The sequence below is a fragment of the Muntiacus reevesi genome, chromosome 3 (assembly GCF_963930625.1).
Source record: "Muntiacus reevesi chromosome 3, mMunRee1.1, whole genome shotgun sequence".
NCBI lineage: Eukaryota > Metazoa > Chordata > Mammalia > Artiodactyla > Cervidae > Muntiacus > Muntiacus reevesi.
In genome coordinates this window covers 189,139,369-189,148,254 of record NC_089251.1, presented here as the reverse complement: position 1 = coordinate 189,148,254, position 8,886 = coordinate 189,139,369, and the positions used below count along the sequence as shown (strand labels likewise).

The following is an 8,886-nucleotide window of genomic DNA, read 5'->3' as shown; positions in this document are numbered from 1 at the left end:
GGGCAGTAGTTACACTAGTTTGCTTTATGACCGGAGTCCTGGTGATGATCACTCCATGAACTGTGGTCTATGCAGTGAGGAATGCTGTGTGCATCACAAAGGGAAACAGAAACTACTCACTACAGTGAAATGCCAAAAATTCACCAACTCCTACGTGTTTTTTTAACAATATCATTTTTCATCCTGCTGTGGCCTGTGGAATATGCATTATTCTGTTTCCTGTGTTCCACACAAGATCACTGGAAGGTTTATGTGATAGAGTCATAAAAACCCTATATAACTAAAAGGAATTATTGCTTGTCATCCTCAAATTATATTGCTTTTTGACTTAAGATAAACAATTAGCACCTGGATGTCTCATAGCAGTGAACTGTTGACCTACATTCTTATTCTACCTCTTGGGACTTTGAAAGCTCAGTTCACACAATGGAAATTTAACATTCTGAGAATTATTTTGCAAGAAACACAAAATACTAAAATTGAAGGTCTTGCTGCCATCATCACAGGTGGCATGATCAACATGATTCCCAGATGCTTCTTGGGTACCAAGCCCCCACAGATATTCTGAATATCTCTGGGACCCCAAACTCTGTCCTTGCCATCTCAGCTTCTAAAACTGAGCCCTGACTGAACATGGCATTTCTGGAGCTGCCAGACATACTTAGTTTCCTATCATTGTAGCTATCATTAGAAATTTAGAAGGATGTGGTTCTCAAAAAACTATGGCAATATCAACCTCTGCTTTAAACAAAAAGGCTACATACACACATTTTCTGATGCAAATTATATTTACAGAGTCGTATTTGGTTCCATTATATCTCTATGACTTGGCTTGCTGAGATAGGTTTCCCCAGAGAGGAGGAGGAGTTTATGTAATAATTCTAGAGAAAGCAAGAAAGATCTTTCACAAGGTGAGAGAGAATTCCGTGGGAACTGATCCCAAAGAAGGTAGCCATGCAAATTATATTTAACATGTTCACTTTAAATAACTAGGGAAAGACATTCTTCAGAATATTTTAAATGAAATAAGCCATCATACCGTGTTGGTCATTTGCTATATAATGCTTTTAACATGTGAAAGAAAATGAGTCTGGGCAAAAGCTTCACAGTGAACCATCCTGCTCAGACACGGGTGCAGCCCTCAGCAGAGCCCGTTCAGAGCAGGGTCAGTGGACTGTTAAGCAAAACTGAAGCAGAGGACCAGATTTTAGACGGTGCAGCTAAAACATTTCCTGAAACAAAACAAAAAATACACAAAGAAAACAAGCAAAAATATGCCTTGGAGAACTTGGACAAGTTGGGGGGTGGATTATGTAACCAGGCAGAAGGAACTGGCATTCTAAAGAGTAGATTTACAAACATTTGACATTGTTTTAGCCATTTGAAATTGGTGAAGCTGGCAGCAGCATAAGATTATAAAATAAATGAACAGATTTAAAAAATGCTACATGCCACAAAATACTAGAACCTCTGACTGACAGGAGGACTCGAGCTTATTTTTTAAAACCTTCATAAAAAAAGAAGTGTTAAGTTTAGAGAATAAACAAACTTTATTTTATAACAGTATTACAGAAAGCAAAATATCATTTAATACAACTTGCAGCTGCTAGATATCTAATCTGGCTTAACTATACATGGGGGCAAAGCAAAGCAAAGAATGTTCAATACAGTTAATACGTCCCTATCAGGTCTCTGGCATCAGCTTTTACTGGTGTAACTTTCTTACAACTGTCAAAAAACCCTACCATGGCCCTACTCCTCCAAGCCAGCATCCTCACACCTGTGAGTCATCACACTATCTGAAAGAGATACACCTGCTTGATAAACAAAAGGTCAGTTTTTACATGGAGACAAAGGGGTTTAATACAAAGCCAAGTGTTCTACACAAGTGTTCAAATAGTGGAAAGTATGGAAATGTGGACATGTTAGGAAAGAAAGCACTAAGGTTTTTAAGCTGCCTGAATGTTTTAGTAGGAGGGGAGAAAACGCTGCCTCTCCCCTCCGGTTTCTGGAATGTTGCCGAAGAGCCCGTGTCGGAGAAGGACGGGCATTGTGGTGCGGCAGGGCCTCTGCACACAGTGCGTGGTCAGCGAACTTCATCATGGTTCTCCAGTCCGCAGATTCCCGGACTTCCTGCTCCAAAGTAAAAAGTCACAGGACTGGAAAGTCAAAAGGGTTCATTATCAAAAAATAGCCCCAAGGAAATTTTCCAAACATTAGAAAATTTTCATAATGTAAGAAACACTTTTAAATCTGCATTAACATTTTCTCATACAGTGTATTTACTGCAAACTGAAAATGTAAATATTGACTTCTAAGAACCCAGTGGGAAGCATCTGGAAGAAGGAAAGCCACTCTCAAAATCAAAATGAGTCACAGAGTCTCCTTTCCGCACAACAGCACCCAATCCAGTGAACGGCACCGTACCAGCTGGGGCTGGCTTTGTTCACTATCATTTGATCAAAATGAGTCACAAAAAGCAGGTAGTTGTACAAAAAGTAAACAGGAAACAAAAGACAAAACTCTCTAACTAAAAAAACAAAAAAGAAAGAAAAGAAATGATATTTAGAAGTGGTTATAAAACAAAACAATATATTAAAATGCGAGGGAATGGTATAGACCAGAGCTGTTAAGGTAAGGTTTGGTGTTGGCATTTTAATTCTTCAGGCTTCTGGCCATTGGAACCAGTCGTAGTATAAATTCGCTGGAGCAGTGGTGTGGCATTAAGACTTGGAATGGTCAAAATTCTTCAGGTTCACAAAGTTGAATGTTGTCTATAAAATGAATTTCTAGGAGGAAAATAAGAGAGAGAGAGAAGGCTTAAATATTCCAAAGACAGAGGCTTGGGGAAAAAAACGTTATTCATTAAATTCCAAATGAAGTAATCGACAATTTCTATTTGCCTGGTTCTACAGTAAATAGTACTTTACCAGAAGACAAACATGAGAATCTGATTCGCTCTTGAGGGCCTTAAAATATCTGGAGGATTGACAGCACACTGGAAACAAGTGGTAAGAAAGAGTCTGACCAAAAATTTAACTATAAAACATAGGTAATTCATATAGTAAAAATCTAAAAAATATATTTTTAAAACCACTGTAGGTTTCAGAGTTAGCTTCAAGAAAGAAGGAAAAATAATTTTGATTTCATTGAAATGAATAAAAGGTGCCTCAGGCTAGGAGGACAGAATGAGGAAAGATGTAAAAAAGGAAGAAAGTATACGGCATTAGGTTGGTGCAAGAGTAACTGCAATTTTGCATTGTTGAAATTTGCCATTTGATACTGGAATATACCCTTAAATAAATTCAGTTACGTTATACATCATTTTAATGTGCATTTCTTGCTTTTTTGTTTTTTGCATTTATGCTTTTTGCTAATGACTTATCACTTGCTGTTTATTTGTATTTACTTTAGACTATAGAAATGATGCTAGACAAAAAGCAAATTCAAGCGATTTTTTATTTCAAGTTCAAAATGGGTCATAAAGCAGCAGAGACAGCTCACAATATCAACAACATATTTGGCCCAGGAACTGCTAATGAACATACAGTGCAGGGGTGGTTCAAAAAGTTTTGCAAAGGAGATGAGAGCCTTGAAGATGAGAAGCATAGTGGCCGGCCATCAGAAGTTGACAATGATCAATGGAAAGGATCATTGAAGCTGATCCTCTTACAACTACATGAGAAGTTGCCCAAGAACTCAACGTTGACCGTTCTATGGTTGTTTGGCATTTGAAGCAAATTGGAAAGGTGAAAAAGCTCCAGAAATGGGTGCCTCATGAGCTGACCAAAAATCAACAAAATCGTCATTTTGAAGTGTTGTCTTAATTCTGTGCAACTGCAATGAACCATGTCTCGGTCCAGTTGTGACATGAGATAAAAAGTGGACTGTATACAACTACTAATGACTGCCACCTCAGTGGCTGGACAGAGAAGCAGCTGCAAAGCACTTCCCAAAGCCAAACCTGCACCCCCAAAAAAGGTCATGGCCATTGTTTAGTGGTCTGCTGCCAGATGATCCACTACAGCTTTTTGAATCCTAGTGAAACCATTACATCTGAGAAATATGCTCAGCAAACTGATGAGGTGAACCAAAAAGGGCAACGCCTGCAGCCAGCACTGGTCAACAGAACAGGCCCACTTCTTCTCTACGACAATGTCCAACCATACATTGCACAACCAACGCCTCAAAAGTTGAACAAATTGGGCTACCAAATTCTGTCTCATCTGCCATATTCACCTGACCTCTTGCCAACTGACTACCACTTTTTCAAGTATCTTGACAACTTTTTGCATGGAAAATGCTTCCACAACTAGTATACAGAAAATGATTTCCAAGAGTTTGCAGAATCCTAAGGCATGGATTTTTATGCTATAGGAATAAACAATTTTATTTCTCATTGGCAAAAATGTGTTGATTGTAATGGTTCCTATTTTGATTAATGAAGATGTGCTTGAGCCTAGTTATAACAATTTAAAATTTAGGGCCCGAAACCACATATTATTTTTGCACCAACATAACAGTTGAGTATACAGATTATGGGGTGGAGGACAGGAATGAATGAGGCAGGGGGTGGGGGGGGAGATAGGACAGTGGAGGAATGAAAGTGATGGAGGCTAAGCCTTGGTATGGGGAGTAATAAAGGCAAGAAAAAAACACACGAGATCTACTTTTTAATAACAGACTGAGAAGTATGAGCTTGATTTACCAGGTTGGTGGCAAAGTTAGTTTGGGCTTTTCCAGAAAGGTACTTTGTGGCCAACACAATAAAACATAAAAACAATGAATTCAGAGAGAGCATTCAGACAAAAAACAAAAAGCAGTCAACTATCCATCTACTGCAATGACTTCAGAATGAGTCAGGGAACCAGGGGTGGCCCAGTTTACATAAGGCATGACAAACCCAGAAGAGGAGGAGCTTGGATCTGACTGGAGACACCAGAGGAGACCAACAGGTGTGGAATCCGGGACCTCAAAAATAGGGGAATGAGAGGCCTAGAGCCTGGGTGAGGTCATAAGATTAGGGATGTAGATCGGCAAGTTGGCACCAATGGACACATGAGACCAACGGACGAAACTAGTCTCACGTGAGTATGTCTTGAGGAAGCCAACTATCAAAGGTAAGGTAGGTAGGAGAGTGGACTAAAATAAAGTGGACAGGGAGGCACACAAAATGTAAGGATGGTGCATTGTCTCTGCAAGAGAAAGGAGTTTTAAGAAGGCAATCGTTTCACTCTCTATTGCAGCTTGGTTGAAATTTCTGGCAAATGGTTGGTGACTAGAGAGGGCAGTGGAGAGCAGTCATTAATGTCCTTTCCAAGCAGCATCGGTCCAAACTCAATTAGATTGTACATTCTTTTGATTAGATAAAATTGCCGTGTTTTAATGAAAAAATTTCCCACCAACTAGATTTATCACAGATACTAGTATAGCCTCTTGATTATTCAGGACAGATTGCCTAATCGAATTCACGGTTCCCCCCCTTGCTGTCTGCTCTAGGCTATTTCATTACTCAATAGGACTTCTGCTTGATTCTAGGCGGGGGAAAAAAAAATCAATGGAGAAAACAGTCTTCTTTTTTTTTAGGTTAGTAATCATGAACAGAAATGTGGGGGCAGTAAAGGGGTCAGCTAAAGCTACCAATCAAATTTATTAGAGCATAATGTGACCTTTAGTTGTGCTGTTTGTCTATTCCTATTTTCTTTCTTTCCTTTTTTTTTGAGAGCTTGTAACTCTGTTTTGCTCAGTGAACAAGTATCATTTGTTGAACACAACTTCCACTCTGCCTAGCCTATGTTACAGAAAATGAACCCCTGACTTGACACTACCTGGAAATCGTCATAAAGAATGAGAAGCAGTATTATATTCTCCACTTTCTTCACACATTTCCAGGACACTTTATTACACTGAATCTGTTTTCACCAAAGATTAAATTTTTAATTTGTAAAAGAAAGCTAAAATTAAGTCTGTTTCAGTCATTAGCAGACAAATAAGAATCTAGGAATATGCAGAAACTGCATCAAAGAGATCTTGGTTTCAAAAAACTTCAACATTTCTTGAAATATATGTAAAGAAAATTAGTTACCATGTAAATCCAAATATCATGTACTTTCATTTATTCACAATCAAACCATTAGAAACTAAAATAAATCCATTTTTTTCTGTAGTACAGAATGACAGATGACAGTATTACAAATGACAAGTATTACAAATGATGGCCTTAATGTACTCTTAGGATTCCCAACAACTTTCAGAACCAAAGAAAATTATTTTTACTGTAATTTTAATATTCACTATATTTTTTTCTCATTCTTTAAAAAGCTATAAATTGAGTAACTCTGAGTTAATTAGATATTCAATGTGTCAGAATATCCCAGTTCCTTACTGTTCTGGATGAACAGGAAGTAATTTATAGTATGAAAGATTTTATTTACACATTCACCTATCTTTTTTTTTACAATTTTACTTATTTATTCATTTTTCTGGGTCTTTGTTGCTGTTCGGGCTTCTCATCGCAGGGGCTCCTCTTGTCGTGGAGTGTGGGATCTTGGTTTCAGGACTTGCGGCTCCTGGGCTCTAGAGAACAGGTTCAATGGCCGTGGTGCACAGGGGCCTAGCTGCTCCATGGCATGCGGGATCTTCCTGGATCAGGGATCCAATCTGTGTCTCTTGCATTGGCAGGTGACTTCTTTACCACTGAGTCAATCAGGGAATCCCTCGTTTATCTTTTTTTTTTATTGTGTTTTGCATTTAAACACCTAGAGAAATACATTCCCAAGTACTAAACATCCAGCTTTTAAGCTGGGAAGGAGAAAAGGTGGGACTCACCAATGCCATTAATACACAGGCATCTGACATTAACATTTTTTCTGTCATTTTAGCAGGGGGAAAAAAAACAAAACCTTATTATTTGGCCATTTTTAACAAATTACATTTTGGGTCTAAATAATTTATTACATAGCCCAATCAATCTGAAACTAGGCATGGTTCTTCATGAAAACCTGTACAAGTTTTAAAAGCTTTCTTAAGTTTTGATTCTAACTCACAGACATAGAATTCTGGATTGTCAATGCAAACTGACACACATTAATTATAGCATTAATGCAACCTGCTTTCACTTTTTGACAGTGTCATAACATTCACCTTGAGTTTGGATATGGTTCTAACAGTTAAGTATAAGTTATACTTTAAGTATTTGAATTTTGGTCAAGTAAAAACAAAAAACCAAACTGCTATTTCCTTGCTTCAGTTTCCCACCCCTGGACAATACAATGTCAGTGAACATGGCTAACTAAGTCATATTCCCTAGCCTGTGGCCCCTCTTATCAGTCAATGAGAGAAGAGATCAATGCAGCCTTTTCATGTGATTACAGGTCTGACTCTACATCTCAATTTTTCAAGCATACATGCTGGCTGCATACTTTGCCTTAAGTCTTCATGTAGGGTCCAGAGAATTTGTAAATTTATCTTTCTCAGTGAGCTTGATGAGCATGGGCAATCAGTCAAGCACGGTGCTACAAAATTATCTGAAAGGCACAAACTTAAGAGTTTCCAGAGATGGGGGTTCACATGGCCTCAATCTCGAGTGTGCTCTACTCCAGAAATGGATTCAGTACACAGCAAATATGCACTTTAAAAAGATCATCCTAATGATGAGTGGGAAAGCACTCATCCAGAGGGGAGTCTCAATAAAAATGCAAAACTGTGGCTTATATCTAACACAAAATAATGCAAGAAAATATAAAACCTTTCAGGATGATGACGACTCAATTTATACCAGAGGGCAGTAATATAGCTGAGATTTAAAAAACATGAGTAAATTATTTCTGTAAGGTACATGCAACTATTTCAATAAAAATAAGGCACATGTACTCAAGTGTGAAACAGTTTTAAATATGATAGTTTATGAATTTCAGTTATTTCTAAAGTTTCATTTTATTCTTCCTTGGCTCTCAATTTGCATTTTTTAATTTTAAAACAGAATTTTCATTGTAAGACTATAAAACCCTAGGGCCAAAAAACACAAGTATGATGAATAATCTATTTGGTTAGACCAAGAAATAGTCAATTCTTACAATGCTTGTATTACCACTACAATTTAGACCCATCAGTTCTCCAGGTGTGGTCTGTAGACCTTGGGGGTCACCATGATTCTTTCAGGGGGTTATAAAGTCAAAGCTATTTCATAATCATCCTAAGACACTATGTGCCCCTTTCACGGTGTGAACACTTTCAGTGATGATGCAGAAGCAACGGTGAGTAGACCTGCTGACGTCTTAACACGGGCCAAGGAAGTGACTGCACACTGCCCAAAGCCTCTGCAGTCTTTACCACCAAGCACGCACAGTGAAGCAGAAAGCCAGTCGGTCAGTTTCTCTCAAGGATGTCCTCGGTGAAACGGGGAAAAATCTCAGTTTTTCTTACATCTCCACTCCAGAGTACATCTTTTTAATATTCTGTGTGATGAAATGGGAAGTACGCATAACACATTCCCTCTGCATACAAAAGTGCAGCGGATGTCGAGAAGGAAACTGAATTCATATGAATGCATGAACTGTGAACGGAAACCACTCTGGAATTGGATTTCTGGCGCATTTTCTTAAAAATGAGATGAGCCTGTCACTTCAAGGAAAACAGTTGACAGAACTTGATACCAATGTTAAAATTCAAGTTTTCATGTGAAAATGATAATTTTGGAAAACTGTATTTCGGGCCCCTTGAGTTTGATAGCTCCTCTCTATTTAGACTCTTCTAACGAGATCGGCGGCAACCACAGATCTTTTTACTGTCTTAACCATTTTGCCTTTTCCAGGACGGCACAGAGTTACAGTCATACAGTACATGGCACCTTCTCAGACTTCTTTCACTAGGCGATTATTTTTAACT

At 38.3% G+C, this 8,886-nt stretch overlaps 1 protein-coding gene across 1 annotated transcript in view; it reads right to left on the bottom strand.

The window, feature by feature from the left end:
* Nucleotides 1-1,531: 1,531 nt before the first annotated feature.
* The window catches only part of EPB41L2 (erythrocyte membrane protein band 4.1 like 2), a 66,993-nt gene continuing 59,638 nt past the window's right edge, over nucleotides 1,532-8,886 (bottom strand). The window contains exon 16 of the mRNA XM_065928967.1: nucleotides 1,532-2,789. The gene's annotated coding sequence lies outside the window, so the exon portion shown is untranslated. The remainder of the gene's footprint in view (nucleotides 2,790-8,886) is intronic.